We start from the raw sequence: 18,128 nt of genomic DNA on the forward strand, positions 1-18,128 counted from the left end.
CGACATCATCAGAACATCAGAACTACTAGGTAATAATGTGGAACCAAGGTTTTGAATTTACAAAAGGATGAGCATATACATTTAAATTCGCCCCCATTCCGCCCATTTATCACCTTTTATTACAATTTGCAAATATGTATTTTTGAACTATGAAATTTTGCAAACCCATTGCTACTACTCCTAGGTGGTTTTCATATAGACTCATATAGCATTGCCCCTAATATTCGGAACAGTGGAGATTTTTGGCAGAGATCTTAAAGTGTAGCAAATCATCCTATAAGAAATTATTGGTATTGGTCTACTTTTTAGGGTAGCTTCTATATAATATTACCTTACGAATTTCTGTATTTTTTGTGGAGGTTGAGTCCATAATATTTTCCTGCTATTTATTTTTTTATAAGGTAAAATAATCTCCAAACTAAAAAATTTTTGATATTGACTTAAATTGTGGGTAGGACTCGCATGCCTTCATTATTTGGTAGTCATGATATAAAATCCCCCATAAAAGTCCCGATCGATTTTAGGTATTTTGAATGTCAACCTCATGGTGGAAGATATAAATATGCATCCAATGGAAATAATATTTATTAGTCACATTTCTTTAAATGTATATTATTTCAAATCGTTTCGAAATGGATTTGAGCTACGGAAATATTAATCTGACTTATTTATTTTTTTTAATTTATTATGGTGTATATTATAAATTCTTACTTCTAGCGTATATCCAAAAGTGACTAAGTCAGATTCAATTTCCCCCCTCAGCCATGTTGCATTTTGCAACGGCATAAATATGCCTCATCGAAATATTGGTTTTAGACCCCATGTTTCTTTAGACCAAATCCGTTTCAGACAGTTTGGAGTCGATTTACAACTGTCTGTCTTTCCTTCCGTCTGTTTGTCTTGATATTACGCACGATAAATCCCGAAAAGAGAAAACCGAATTCATAGTTTAAGTTTATCTCCCCCAGAAAATGTTAAAAATTGTGCTAAAAATTAATTGTTTAATATCATGTAAACGGATTATCCGATTTGAACCAACCTTTGTACAACCTACTACTTTTACCAAGCCTAGATCAAGTTTGAAGATGGGTCCCATTGGCACATTCCTTCTGATAGCTCCTCCACAAATGGTGAATATTTTCAATATTTATAAATTTAATATTAGGCGAATGGAATGTCCGATTTGAACCAAATTTTGCCAAACCTATTATTTTTACCAAGCCTAGATCAAGTCCGAAGGTCGGACCCCACTTTTTTACTTTTATATGTGCTCGCATTATTCGGTTTGTACCAAACATTGCAGAATCTAATATTTTAACCAGGTCTGTATAATTTTGGAAGATGATACTTATATTTCCATTTTTTCTAGTACCTCCTCCACAAAGGGTAAATATCGTACAAAATTTGCCCATCGCAATATTTTTACCAACCCTAGATCAGGTTTTAAGATTCGGACCACTCCTTTTGCAACACCCTTCACAGAGTGTCGAAATTTTCAATATTTATAAATTCTTCGTAGTATTTTTACCCCCTATAAATCAAGACCGAAGATTGGATCCATCGGTCCACTTTGCACCCAGAATTTTTGGTCAATAACTAAAAAAAGTATACGTAGATCAAAACCCGTGGTACATTCGTACCCATCCGAATATAACTCTGTAAATCATTTATAAAAGTGGCTAACATGCTTTTTAAATTACTCTGTATAGGTCTGATCTAGATGTAGGAATTCAAAATTATATAATAATATATAAACAATAAACAACATAGTAATTTCCGAATGGGTTCAGTTTTTTTAATTATTTTTTATAGGGATCTTATATAGGTGTTCCCCAACCCCTCTGCATATTTTTGTAGTCGTAGACAACATGGGACCATCGGGTGACTCGTTGAAGTCAGCAACTATGTTGGTTTTCCTTTGGTACACCTCAAGAACGATTCTTAACAATTTGATCCTAATATCTGAATTATTAAAAATTTAACAGCATTTTTATTAAAAAAAGTATACAGATGTGCCCGGTTATTGATTGTAGAGTTAAAAATTATAAACAAGTGTCATTTTAAAGAGTTTAGTCACCTGGTTCAATAAAATTGGTTGTGCTTATGTTTTCCGGGTAGAAAGTGTTCAATATAGGTCCACAGTTTAATATGAGCCTCATATAACGGTATCGCCGAATTTCCGATATATTGAAGATGTTAGCTTACTTTTTCAATAGAAAAAAAAAAAAAAAAAAAAAAAATTCCCTTTTTTACGTACTCTCATGGCCCTAGGTGCATTTCCAGTGTAAGTGTCTTAAATTAGGCACTTTGATATTTTGGTGGGAACCCCTTTCCATGCAAAAGAAGTTTAAATAAAGGCCTAGCCTAGTCACAATATAAAAGATACTGGCCCATTTTATTTTTTCCAACAGAACATTTTCTTTTTGTCCAAATAAATGTCCGGCCCGTTTTTGGGTTTTTGTGTTTTTGAAAATTTATTTGTTGAAACTTATTGCCACAAAATTTTTTTTGGGTATAAGAACCCATTTCGGCTTTTTGGATGATAAAATACCAATTGGCAGAATATTTTTAGTATTGATCAAAATTGCATTTTGATCCATATAACGCAGTTGTAGATCTTAGTTGAATTTTCCAATGTAAGGGTCTGTAATTCGACATTTCGTTCTCTCAGAGGAAAAAAAAAACATCACCCGCAAGACTATTTGCCATGATAGCGCCCATATGAAAATGACCGACTTATTTCTAGTTGGAGATTCCAAATTAACGATGGTTTTACTTTGATATTCACAATATCAAAATATTTGATGTTTATTAAACCATTTCATTTGACAAAACTCATTCAAATTTGTTACCGTACTGGTCTGGAGCAGACCACAAAATGTATTCAAATTCGATATGAATATAATATTCAAGAAGAATAGAATATGATGAAAATCTCAATCTCTCGGGGTCAAATTTTTTTTTGATGTAACTCGAATCTACACTAATTCAAGAATGTCCCTACAAAATTTCAAGTGACAATCTCAAGAACTCTTGAAGATATAGCCGATTTATTGTGTCTGCATCAAGTGACGGCTGAAGGGCTTCTCAAACTTTAAACGCGTTTTTCTCTTTTGCGAATGGCGGGCACTATAACTCAAAAATTAATAACCCAATCGTTTCCAAATTTTTACACGTTTCTCTGTGAGTGTATAGCTATCGTATGAACTAGGATAAAGCCAATCGGTGAAGATCTTCCTTATTTTTTAACTTGGTTTTTGGTCACAAATCGGCAATTTTCCAAAAATATTTTTTCAAAGGTCCGCCATTTTGTTAATTTTAGTGCGAAGTCAATAATCCTAGTTCATACGAGAGCCAGACATGTACTCTTTCTAACACCGTTGGAATTTTCGGATTCCGATGTTCCAGTGAGGAGTTATCATGCCCGCCATCAAAAATAAGGACTTCTCTTTAATTACAAAAAACAACAACAAAACAATTACACAATTTTTTTTGTAAATTATTTTTCTTCTCTCCTAAATCTTCAAATATATATGTGCAAAGTTACAAACCTTAACAAGCATTGGTATTGATTTACCAGCCCATTGAAAATCTTGAAAAATTAAAATCGAGAAAATTAAGATCTCAAGCTCATCAAAGGAAATAACAAACAGCTAAAGTATTGCCAAAAAGGACACAAAAAATACATATTTTGGAACTTAATATATTTTTTCTGCTAATCATTAGTTTTACCTTGTATATAACGAACAACAAACTTGGTCCCTACTAGTTCGCTATAATCGTATTTTGCTGTATTTCTCTATAATCCAAAAATAAAATGACTATTTTCTCTATATAGACAATAATACATTGTTCCTATATTTTAGATTTTTTTTTCAAATTAAGGATTACTGAGCTAGAATTTGCTTTTAAATTCGGTTTCGTACATATTTTATGCATAATTTTGATACACCCCGTCAAATATTAATATAACAATTATGAATAATATTCCCACAACAATTAAATAGATACCTGGTGTGTGCTTTACAAGTCATGCATATCAATAGCTATTGTTGATATTGTAGTAAAAATACAAACAACAAAAATAAATAAAAACAATAATGTGTTTTAATATTATAAACACACCATTATTATATAGTTTATAATGACTTGAATGGGCAATTTGTAACACATTTTTATAAAAAAAGCAATAATAATAATAAAAATAACGCTTACAAACAGTGATAAATTTTTCCCACACGCATAGCCAAGAAGGGCTAAAAACGCAATTAAGCATCATAAAAATTTTAAAAGCAATAATAAAATAAAATCTTGAAGCTTGTGATGGTGGAAGAAAATCCCTAGCTGGGTTTTGCATTATTAGCTAAGGTTTTTTTTTTAAATTCATTTTTAAAATATTCGACTGGGGCGGATTTTAGCACAATTTTTGAATAATACGTACTTATTATTGAGTCTATATCTCGTGAACTATTCGAAATATTGCTTTTCTCTCTTAAGCAATATTTTTCCTCTTAATTAGATCTAAAAATTTTCTCTTGAGATAAAACCAATAAAACAACACCATCATACTGAAAATAGCACAACTGCAAAAAATTAAAATTTAGACATACTTTTTCCATGTTTTTCACACTTTTTTCAGAAACTGCTACTGACTCGGCCAAACAGTATATGACAAGAAGATAGCCAATAGCAAATCAAACAACTTTTCTTAAAACCCCGATTTCATTGGTTGACTCCTTCACATAGTTATAGCCTCACAAATTCATCAAGATGAACCAAAGAAATTCACTCCCAATTGTATGTTTATAGAAATAAAAATTGCTATGCTTTTTTCAATAAATAGGTACAAAATTGAAGTAAAAATTAAACATGGAAAAAGTATGTCGAAATTTTAATTTTTTTGCAGTTGTGCTATTTTCAGTATGATGGTGTTGTTTCATTGATTTTATCTCAAGAGAAAATTTTTAGATCTAATTAAGAGGAAAAATATTGCTTAAGAGAGAAAAGCAATATTTCAAATAGTTCACGAGATATAGACTCAATAATACGTACGTATTATTTGAAAATTGTGCTAATTTTAAAAATTAATTTAAAAAAAAACCTTAGCTAATAATGCTAAACCCAGCTAGGGATTTTCTTCCACCATCACAAGCTTCAAGATTTTGGGGGTCTCGATTGGTTCAAGATTTTAGTGCTGCACAGTGCACATAAAAGTTAAATTAAATTGTTCATATACTATATACGTTATATCAGCGTTATATCAGTTATATATTATCCACTCAGCAATTGTTAAGTTTGAAATTTAAAAAATGGGTCAGCATTGATCCAGCATTTGCCAATAGATAATCGTAGGTCTCGTCAGCCATAAATACTTATAATTTGTATTAAAAACTGAAAATGGGACACCAGCATCACAGCAAAAGTTCTAAACCTGTCATCTTAAATTGTTAATCAGGAATATTTTGATAGGAATGATAAATGTTGAAAACAAAAAAATAAAATTCAAGTCGTTTTGTTATATGCTCCAGTATAAATTATATATGCTTCGTAAAGGGTGATTTTTTAAGAGCAATAGAAAAGTTAAAAAAAAAAAACATAAAGTTCAGAAAAATGCATGACATATTTATTTTATTTGATAGTACCACCCATATAATTTAACGTTTGAAGAATATTTCATGCAAATGTTAACCGCGACTGGGTTTAGCATATTCTGATTATAATAACATCTTTGAAGAAATACAGTTCAGTGATGTTAGCAGCCCACCCAATCGCTCCAAAATATAACTTTTCTCTGCATGCTATGGTAATGTATGGTTCATTAATCGTAGACCAAACTGAAGATGTTTGAGGGTAACAAAAAATTTAAATCAGTTTTGCGAAAAATTATAAAAACTTAAAAATGACTTCTTACAATGCGGATATTTTAAAAAGATCTATCAAATGATTGTCAGTTTAGACAATTTACCTATTTGAATCGGTAATTTGATTGTGTTTTTTCCAGGATAAAAAAATTTCCTGGCAGCAATTTTCCATGATTAGGTACCCATGAAAAGTTCTCGACCGGTTTTAAGTACATGTTTCGAATGACCACGGCATTTTTTATTAACGGGACCCCCGATCCCATTCTTGATTTAAAAATTTTATTTTTTATTTTTATTTAATATGAGCCTACAACTTCACAAGAATATCTCATTCAAATTTTAAGTGACAATCTCAACAACTCTCGAACAAATACCCGATCAAGCGACATCAAGAGTGTTTCTCAAACTTTACACCGGTTTTTCTCGAAATAGTGATTTTACCATTGGCGGGCATGATAACTCAAAAACTATTAATCCAATCGGTTCAAATTTTAACACATTATACTGGACTAACATAGTTATCATCCACATCTTCCAAAAATAATTTTCCTGGGTTCTATATTTGCTCGAGCGAAGTCAATAATCCTAGTTCATACCTGAGCCAGATATGTACTCCTTCCAATTGCGTTGAAATTTTGGGAGTCGATTGTTCTAGTGATCGGCAATTATGCCTGTTTGCCATAAAAAGTGTAGTTTATTTAATTACAGAAAAAAGCAACAAGTATATATGTAATCCTGATTTTCCGCTTAGTTTTTGGTGGAAAATAGGCAATTTTTCAAAAATAATTTTTCTAGGCCTGTCATTTTGCTAATTTCCGAATGATTTATTGTCTTCTTCTTTAAGTCTTAAAATACATGTATGTAAAATTGCTAGTCATTATCAATTAGTTCCAAATGTTAACACGTTATAACACGTTCCAAAAATAATTTTCCTAGGTCCGCCAATTTGCTAATTTTCGAGCGAAGTCAGGTCATAGGAGTTACACAAAGTTTTTATTATTAGTTTTATATAAGGCAGATGTTTTTTTATCAAAAATGTTTCATATTTAATTTTGATTCGGCTATTCAAATAAAATTTACATGATTATATAATATTGACCCTTTTGCGGTAGGTACCAGAGGAGAGGGCAGATGGACTTGATCTAGATAATAGGTTGTGCAAAGTTTGATATTGGATTTGTAAATTTTGACCCTTTGTGGGGGAGGTACGAAAAGGAGTTGACCAATGGATCCCATCTTCAAACTTGATTCCATTCGCCTCATATTGGATTTATAAATATTAAAAATTTTGACCATTTGTGGGGGAGGTACCAGAAGGAGTGGACCAATGGGTCCCATCTTCGTACTTGGATAGTCCATTCGCATGGTATTGTAAAATTATTTTTTTACATAATTTTTAATATTTTGTGGGGGATGTACCAGAAGGAGTGGACCGACATTCCCCATTTTCGAACTTGAGCAAGTTTGGAAGAAATAATAAGATGTGCAAAATTTGGATGAACTCGATTATTCCCTTCGAGAGTTATCGTGCACACCTGCCGGCCAGACAGACAGACGGACAACGGACGGACGAACATTCGTTAATCGACTTCAAATTTTCTGAAACCGATTTGGTCCAAAGAAACATGGGGTCTAAAACCAATATTTCGATGAAGCACATTTTTACCGTATCAAAGTGTATATAGCCTCATAAAAAAACAAGGAATGTCTTAAATCTTGGATCCACATTTTTACATTAGAGCAATTTCTCTTGAAAAGCCAAAATACCAAATAACAAAAATGGCGTTATTGATAATTTTTCGTAAGTAGATTATCTACCCAATCCAAGTACAACCAATTTGGTGGAAAACGTGTCCAAACATCTCAAAATACCTAAGTTTGATAAGTACCGTTATATGCGACCTTCAAAAAAGTGGACCAATATTGGAAAGCTTTAGAAGTTCAGATTTTCTAATAAGAACCATTCTTCAAAACAAACTTACATCCAATTTCATTGAGAAATGTGTCTAAAATACCGAAAATTTTATGGTACCGTTATATGGGGCTATAATAAAACGTGGATATATCCGATTTTAAAACACACACATGCGATGTATGTGTAAATTTTCAAAGTCTATCATTTCAACAGGCAAATAGATAGACATTAGGACATGGCTAAATCGACATAGAATTTTATTCTGATGAAGAATATTTCGCATATTTGTTTCAAGGCCGTCATAAATAAAAAAATCGATTTTAAAGAAAATGATTTTTTTAAGTTTTCAATTTACTCACACCTTACAAGGAACAGAGGAACTTCTACAGCTTCTCAATCAGAGTGTTAAAGATATTTTCATCTGAATTTTTACACAACATGAAGTCTGATATAGCGAACACTTCTGCATCATTAACATAAAAATCACAATTTTAGCTGGTTTTGCAGCAAATGAGCGATATGAGTGGATATTTTTTGTGGCAAACGGAATAAATAATGAAATAATCGATATTGGTCTACCGTTTGCTCCAAAAAACTTGAACTCTCAACCCATCATGGGTCTATCCGAAAAATTGTGAAGGTATACAAATTATGAAACCAAAATATATTATTCTAATCTACATATCCATATTCATAGTGTATGTGTATTTTTGGCAGCCATGGCAAAAACCCTGACATTAGTCAAATTCTTTTGAATTAATTCAAATTATAGTTTTAGTTTTCACAAAGAAAACATATTCAATGGCAAATCAAATATTCATTTGTTAATAAGAATATTTAAAAACCGCCATTGAAAAAATAAAAAAAATCTCAAGGAAAAAAATAACCGCAAAAGAATAGAATAAAAAATAAAATATAAAAAAACAATAACAAATACAATGAAAACATCATTGGAAGAAGTTCATTGGGGGTTCCCCTTGGTCTAAGGGCAGCAACAAATATGAAACCAGTTTTTAATATAAAGAAACAAAAATTTTTGTCTCGAATTTATTACTCAATAGAAAAGAGTATTATAAAAATTCCACTTGATTCACACAAATTTACATTGTTGTAATATTAAAAAAAAATATATTAATTTATAATTCCCAAAAAAATAACAATTATATGGTGATTTACTTTTAATCAGCTTTGTTATTGTTGTAAGAATTCATTATTCTCTTATTTAGAAATTATTTAAAATAAAAGAATCATCCATCCATCTAATGACGGATGGATATTTTGAACGCCATCCAAGGTATCAATCATAATGGACCACAAGCAGCAACAAGGTGCTGCTGATTTATTAACCGAATGACTGCCTGGTTGTTGTTATTGCTGCTGACGATTGGCTTTTGTCTGCAGTGTTTGTTGCTTGAAATTGGTTAAAAGGCAAAAAATGCGGAAATATAATTTGTTATAAAAAAATGTTTGTGAATACTAATTGAGAATTTGTTGAAGTCGAGATATTTTGGTTGATTTGTGTTCACATTTACTACTTGTTTCGTTACGATCTGCTTTGTTTTGTTTTTATCTCCTATGCTGTTACCCTCCTCTGTTGTTTCATTGATGATAAAGCAATAAAGACAAAATAAAAAAATAAAAACAAAAACAAAACCAAAACCACACAAAGGTCTAGCTACATTGAGGAAGTTTAAATGACCGTTATTAAATGTGTGTGATAATTTAAATAAATTACCGGTCTGGTCTGTTTGGCCGTCCCCGTTTAGATGTTTTTTTTTCGGATTTGTTTTGTTTCTTTCTTTTTCTTTAAAAACCCTTTTTTCTAATAATATCAAATCTGCATAATTTGTTATTATTTTTGTTGTTTTATAATATATTTATTCTTCATTTTATTTCCGCTTAGCATCCAACAAGTGAATACCGGACATTGGCCATCTTCCGACATGTGTTATGTGCCGAGTAAAACATAATAGACGATTATTTTCCTCAATTCTTGTTAATCAAGATCATGGCCTAATGTTTAGCATAATGTTGGCCAAGTCATTGTCACATGAACGAAACGAGCAAACGAGTGAACATCAATTAATTGTTCATAAATTATTGTTTAATTCGCATAAAATTCGTATATGTAAACACATACACACATATAGGCTTATGTTGCACATGCTCATCATTCTTTGTGAGATTCGAGATTCTCTAATGACCTGGCCTGTGTAATTTAGTTTTAAAGAACTAGAATACATAATTGTAATTTAATTTAATTACACATTGACCATAAGGCTGTAACTACTTGTTTTGTCATTACTGAAAAGAGTATTATTAAATAAATATTACAGAGTTTCTAATACCCTCCACAATGAAGTGTATATGGGCAATATTGCCAATTTTTTAACATAGCTGAAGCGGAGGTTCACCCCTTTATAACTGGGGAACTACTTAAGTATATGAAAAAAGTGAATAGTTTTGGGTTAATTGATCTCTCGTTGCAAACTGTTCATGATATTGACCTCCAAACTTTATTTTGGTGAAAGCTGTGTCTACTTTAATGTAAAAAAATGTGTAAAAACAGGTTGAGGCGAACCAGTTTTTTTATGTTCTCTATCGATTTGTGACTAAGCCACTCATTGCACGGTCTTCGTGTCAAAATAAAACTAGAAGCCAACAAAATGGGGACTACGCCCCTTATGTATCATTTTTCAAAATTTTCACTGCATCTACCTTTAAATGATGCTGACATTTTGAAGCTCGATTTTGAGTGTTTTTTTAATTTTACTTCTAGCTTTAATACGCAAACAGGATTTTCTAAAAATCGATTATAAGATTATTGTAGTCGCGAATCTGCGTAATTTGATATGTATTTTGTGTATGTAGTATGCACAGCATCAGAGTAATACTCATCCGAAGGTGAGAATTTTGTGCGATCAAATTTCTAAAAAACCTATTTTTCGGGCCAAATTTTTAGATCTGTCAACTGAATGATATGGGTACCCGCGATCAATAAGGTTTTTTACGTTTCGGATGATATAAAATCTTCTTCGTGAAAATCCATCTACTAGAACGGCGGGAACTGGCCTTCCAAAAACACGAAATTTGGCAAAAAATGTTTTTGAAAATATCGCGGATTTATTTGCGTTTTCTGTGGATAATTTCCGCTCAATAAATGACCTCATACGGATTTTGATCTTTTTCGAAAAGAGAACTTTAAAAACTTCAGCCGAAAGAGAGATGTACCCAATTTATCTCAAAAATAGATTTTGCTGGCACATCCATGGTTCTTAATGGACCACATTGAAATGGTATAGATCGATGTATTTTTTTAGGGTGCACACAGAAATCGGATGCGCGTTAATGGCATATGGAGATTTCGGAAATTATTCGCGTTTTACGATTTTTTGGGTACTTCAATGTAACGTGTGGCACATCTTAGCCGTCAAATGAAATTTCGCAAAATATATATGAATTGGAAGATGAACTTCAGTACTTCCTGGAAACCGCATGCGCATCAAATGATTTTGAGAATTACGCGATTTAGACGCAATTTATCTCAAAAATAGTGTGAGCTGGCACATCCATGGTTCTTAATGGACCACATTGAAATCGGTATAGATCGATGTATTTTTTTAGGGTGCACACAGAAATCGGATGCGCGTTAATGGCATATGGAGATTTCGGAAATTATTCGCGTTTTACGATTTTTTGGGTACTTCAATGTAACGTGCGGCACATCTTAGCCGTCAAATGAAATTTCGCAAAATATACATGGATTGGAAGATGAACTTCAGTACTTCCTGGAAACCGCATGCGCATCAAATGATTTTGAGAATTACGCGATTTACACGCAATTTAAAATGTATATTTCATAATATTATTTTATTTAAAGATTTATTCCTATTTATAGAACCCCAAGATTTATCGGAAGGGTCTTGATATAATCCGCAAGGCGTATACTTATACACAAAAAGTGATTATTATTATATATGTAAATTTTTTCGGCGAAATTCGGGTAAAATTGCAGAATAACCCCAACATTTTTTTTCTGAAATTTCTTGTATAAAATTAAAAAAATAAATATGATGACATTATTTTTTCGAACCAAAAACAAATATTTTTCCTCAATATCTTGTTTTGTTGTCGCTGTGATTTAGAAACCGCTACACGGACTTGTGTGATTTTGACATCATTTGATTCATCATGGTGTTTAGATTATGTAGATATTTTTAAATTAATTTTTAGGTGTGTGTATGTAATTAATATAATGAAAATATTGATGTAATCTGCTATATTTTTTTTATTTTTCTCATATTTCGCGAATATGTGCAACTTTATCGTGATTATTATAATATATTCATATTCTTATTTTACGGAGGAAGATATATATCAATGTTTTTCGTCAATATAATAAACGGCGTAATTTTAAGATTTTTTTCATATGCCCAAAATTAAAACCTCGATAACTTTTGCGCGCATCAACCAAAAATTTGATCGCGAACGGTTTCGGAGTCAGAACATTTTTCTCTATATGTGTACCAAAAATCATTGATGTGCCACAAAAACAAAAAAGCAGATTTTTTGAAAATGGAATATTAAAAAATTGGCAATATTGCCCATATATATAATGTGTAATTATGTTGCCAAAACTTCAAAATATTCACCGGAGAAGTGTATATACTCTTCAGCATAAAATATTCTATAACAATTTAGTAATGACCGTCAGTTAAAATCGTGACCAAACTCAAAATATCCATGATAGAGCATGAAAATTATGCACATATTGCTTATTTGCTGCAAGACTGGCATAAATCAAAATAATCGATTTTGCTGAAAATGCGTTTTAAGGTTTCAATTTACCTCAGATCTTATATGAGACAAAGAAACTTCTAATGCTTTTCAATCAGAATGTGTATGAGATATTCATCGGTATTTTGTACACAACATGAAGTCTGATATAGCGAACAAGTCTGAATCATTAACTTAAACATCACGAATTTTGATTTATGCCTGTTTTGTAGCAAATGAGCGATATCTTGCTACAATTTCTAGGATGTTTGGTATTACAAATGGGATATATGTTTTGGTATATACTCCATACAACAATCGATTTTGACTTTAATTTTATATTTTTTGTTCTCATTGGGTGGAAAAATCTTCCTAAAGCAATTACAAATATCGGTGATGGTTTAGGTATAAAGGGTTCTCCCGAAAATATTCTGATGACCATAAACTCATTTTCCAACCGATCAGGCTGCAATAGAGTATTCCACTCCACTTCTTTGTACAATTGGCTTGTCATATCCGCCATATAGCCACATTTTGCAACCGAAGTGACTTCTGAATTAATTCTGATTTTAATAGTTGTAGTTGTCACAAAGAAAAATTAATTCAATTTAAAAAAGTGAATTGAAAATTAAACATACACTATTTAAAAAATGTCGCTTTAAAAGTTCAAGTAAAAATCTCAGCAACTCTTGAAGATATAGCCGTTTTATTCTGTCAATATCAAACCATGGGAAGAGCGTTTCTCAAATTTTAAACTCGTTACTTTCGAAACTGGGTTGGCGGGCATGATAACTCAAAAACGATTAATACAAAAAAAAAAAAAAAACCAGAACCAGAACCAGAGAGGTTCTCTTTCGAATACCGTTGGAATTTTGAGAAAATAATTTACAAAATTTTGTTGTTGTTCTGTTGTTGTAATTAAAGAAAAGTCCTTCTTTTCGATGATTGCCGATCACTGGAACATCCGAATCTCAAAATTCTAACGCAATTAGAAAGATTATTGATTTCGCACATAATTTACAAAATGTCGGATCTAAGGAAATTATTTTTTGGACAATAATTTTTTTCAGATAATAAAAAAACTCTTCTGAGTCCAATTATTGTCAAAGGCCCCATATACGGATCTTGACCGATTTTAGGCATTTCAGTACCAGTCTTTTTGGGTCCCTGGCATCTAACATGCCTAATTTACTTTGTGGTATTCAGCTTATATATTGGTTCCCTTTAAATATGCCTTGCCATTATGCCGTCTATATAGTTTCGATGGACTTCAGCAAACCTAACCTTCATATTTCCGCTTACTATACTTTAGTAAACCTTCAGCTCGTTTATATGACGTCGTCCTGGAAATATAAATTTTTCTATAATCCGATTTAGCCGTTTCGGAGATAGCAAAAATTTTTTTCAACTTCTACGCGTTCTAACATCCTCTAATTGTTCTCAAACTTTGGCAATCGTAAAATCTAAAAAAATCAACATGTAAAAATATGTCGCTAACCGTACGGAGGTTTCCGGTATTTTGAGGTTTCCGGATAATTTGTGAAAAAATATTTATTTAGCAGAAAATTCTCAATTTTGGTATATGGTTTAAAATAAAGGTTCCGCTCTATTTTCATAACCATATCCGAATTTTTTCACTGAAGTGGCGGTAATTTTGCATTTCGAGTTCGGAATATTTCAGTGGAATTTTCCAGCTGATTGTGGTTAACATTTTACACACCATCAAATGTGTGTTTGGCTATAAATTTAGAACGAATATTGACACTAATGGTCCACAAAAGTTCACCATTTTAAAAAAATATCGGAATAAGTATGGTAACGTACCTTTCTCGTCGGAATTGGTCATTCCAAACGATATTACATGTTGGGTTTTAAGGTTTGAAAGTTTTGTCAACACAAGAACTCAAGTCTAAGGATCTTCAACAACGTCATGTGTTTGCGAATTCGGTTCTTCAAATGCTTGAAAATCACAAATGTTCTTGTTAAAAAGGATATCTTCCTTTTTGGTTCGGCGGGGTCATTGAACCTTAAATTTTGGAAAAATGAGGTTGGGTTAACAGTTACGGTGAATTTTCTACCTTATGGACACAAGTGATGTGAGGTTATCGAGGACACATGAGACGAAGGGAGTGAATTTGCGATTTTCTTAGGCAAAACGTCACAATAAGGATATGACCATATATGAGCCACGAAAGAGCTGTATGAAATTACAAAGAGCTATAAAATAGAGCTTTAATAGTTTGTACATTAATTGGTACTACTCATAAGATGTTTGGTATTGGAAATTGGTTTTATTGGACCACATATTGTTGCATTTTTAGGGTAGCCTCATATATAAGTACCTATTAAATATTTTATATATAATTATAATTTGTTTACTAATTATTTATTTTCTTTCTTTTTAGGTAAGTTCCGATTCGAAATATTTATATTTAAATCACTTGGAGAAAGGTAAGACAGTATTTGTCATTCTTAAGACCTCCGATGTACAAGAAAAAAAAGACAATAATTCTACATAACATTATTTGAAAGAATTTCACAACACCAATGTGATTCACCATGGCCCAAATAGTCCAAACAAAGTTCCGTGTCATTGTACCGCCAAAAATTTTTATTTTGCCAAACCACATGCACACTTTTTCCATTCGAATAATTTTCAATAATATTTATGTTATTCTGCCACCTAGTTATCCATATTCTATAGAGAAAAAAACAAACAACACAAATATTATCTGCAATTACTATTCATTTAGGGTGGGTTAATGAAAACCCCAGATTTTTTGGCTCACGTAATTTGGGTGTTGCGTGAAGTTCTGTACACCCCGCCCCCCATAGCAGAATCATTTATGACAGTTATTGTTTCCGCACCCAACAAAAAAGAGACGTATCTTCTTTAGTACTCCCATCACATAGTATGTGGAATAATACCGAACTATGAATTGTTTCTGGTATGAAATTAAAAAAACAACAACAAACAAAAGAGCAACATAAGAATTATTTAGATGTTTAATTTCTCGTTGCTGATTCCATTCTTTTGTTTGATATGACCATTAAGCACCTCATCTGGCCGTTCAAAGAGAGCCTTTGGTTGTTCTCCTCAGTCAGGCAGCCGAGCAACCAACCATTCGAAGTCATTAAGATTCTTAATTGCAAATTGGTAATTTTATTTTTGATAAAAAACATTATCTGACTGGCATTGAGAATGAGGTGTGTGCGCATGGCTAGTAAGCGGTTAGACTGACAATCAGTCATTATCACAGCTATGTATGTACGTTGATGTGGCTGGAGTGCGACAATTATACTCAAAGATATGCACAAATGACGTAGATAAATTTGCTATGAAATAAATATGAAGTGCAGTGATTTTTGGTGCCAGGGAGTTTTTTCGAATTTGTTAATGGAATCATTGGAAATAATTAAAAATTGGCATAGAAGAAGACTTTGGTTGGTCCTGCAAAATACCGAAAATGGGAAGCGATTTTTATGTGGAACGGGACTATATAATATTACATACCCTGAGAATCTGAAATTTCAAATTACACTCACTTCGTTGTCCTGTTCAAAAACTCTAAATTCTGTCGCTACCCATCTCAAACATAGACTATTCAAATTTCCTGCCAGAATGTCTCTTATTCTCTGGCACTATGAAAAATCAAAATAAAGCTTGGCCCCTGATAGAAACTAAAAGTATGTAAAAATGGGGTCTTCAAAATATTCCAAATTTATTGCTTTCTTACATGGGGCTACATTTAAACTTGGATCAACATCTAGGAGAAATCGAAGTGCACAATTAAAAAGAACAAATTTTGGAAAATGAGAAAACGACCTTCATGGTATTTAAAATAAACAAAACATAAACCTTTCTTTCAAAACATAAAATGCTTTCTTTCAGTTATCCCCTGATAAATGCGCTTAGGTCCTTTAAAATGCCGAAAATCTGTCGGGCATCTTTATAGAAAATTCCTTATAAGCAAAAATGTACTTAGCATGGCACGTACGATTAAAGAAAGCTTCTACTGAAAAACTCACTTTTCAGACTTAGCATACTATGGTTCGGAGGCGTCGATTTGAGAAACATAAATGTCAAATTACAGCAATTTTTCAAATGCAGAAATTTTTGTTCAAATTGTGGCGAGGACCTTCAATATTTAAAATCGGTCGGACCTCATTATTTTCTGTCAGGATATTTGCAATCGTCTAAAAAAACTGAAATGATATACTGCAGTCACTCAGAATGTCAAAATTGAAAATTTTCTGCCAGGATGTTTGTAACCCTTTGAGAAATCGAAATAACAAACTGAAGCCACTCAGGATGGAAAATACGTTTAGAACATTCAAAATCCCGAAAAATGGGAATTTTTTACCGGGAAACATAAACGAAAAATTACAGAAATTTAGGCTGGACAGTGCGGCGAGGTCCCTCAAAATATTTAAAATCGGTCTGTCAAAATATGGATTGAACATTTTGTGTCAGAATATTTGTAATCCTCTGAGAAATGGAAATAACAAACTGAAGGCACTCAGGTTGGAAAATATGGTTAGGAACTTCAAAATACAGAAAATGGGAATGAACTCGTATATGGCGAACTGTGCCAACATTTTGAAAATTTTATTTCGAAAGAGATTTGCACCTCTGGAAACCCAAATTGGTAATTTATAGCCACATCATTTGGAAATTGTGTCTTTGGGCTTTCAAAACTAACATGGACCTTCTTTGAACATTTTTTTGGAAATTTGTCTTCTGTAGTTCTTTTGAGGAACCAAAATATCAAATTATATACATTCAGGATACGGTTAGGAAATATTTACATTGAGCCTATATTACGGACCTATATTGAAAATGTTCCACGAAATATTGTATTGTCCAACTTATGGTGGTGGTTATAGTAAAATTAACCTTATCTGTGTAGGGACCCGAATCTCAAAATTCCAAAGCAATTAGAAAGACCAAATATCTGACTGTGGTATGAACTAGGATTATTGATATCGCTCGAAAATTGGACCATGAAATTTTTGTTTGGTAAATCGCCAATTTACGATCAAAAACTAAGCTGGAAAACAGAAAGATATTCCCCAATTGGATTTATCCTATTTTATAGGAATGCGTTTAAAGTTTGTTAAAAAAATCTTGCCGTCCCTTGATGCTGAGACAATAAATCAGCTATATCTACAAGAATTCTTGACATTTTCACTTTAAATATTAATAAGACATTCATGGGGCTGTTGTTCCGATCAATTTTATTGAACATATCTAAGTGTTCTATAAATCAACTTAAGGGGACCTCCCATTCTCGGGGTCAAAAATTTTGTTGATATAATTCGAATCTGCACTAGTTAATAAATGTCCCTACAAAATTTCAAGTGAAAATATCAAGAACTCTTGAAGATATAGCCGCATTATTGTGTCAGCATCAAGTGAAGGCTGAGGGGCTTCTCAAACTTTAAACGCGTTTTTCTCTAAACATTTTTTTGCGAATGGCGGGCACGATAACTCAAAAACTAATAACCCAATCGATTTCAAATTTTTACACGTTTCTCTGTGGGTGTATAGCTATCGTATGAACTAGGATAAAGCC

At 32.1% G+C, this 18,128-nt stretch overlaps 1 protein-coding gene across 1 annotated transcript in view; it reads left to right on the forward strand.

Moving 5' to 3' along the window:
- The window catches only part of LOC133337150 (cytochrome P450 4c3-like), a 43,162-nt gene that overhangs the window by 981 nt on the left and 24,053 nt on the right, over positions 1–18,128 (forward strand). The window lies entirely within an intron of this gene.

This window comes from Musca vetustissima, unplaced genomic scaffold (assembly GCF_032173495.1).
Source record: "Musca vetustissima isolate MV318-11 ecotype Yass unplaced genomic scaffold, APGP_CSIRO_Mvet_v1 utg11901, whole genome shotgun sequence".
Lineage (NCBI taxonomy): Eukaryota > Metazoa > Arthropoda > Insecta > Diptera > Muscidae > Musca > Musca vetustissima.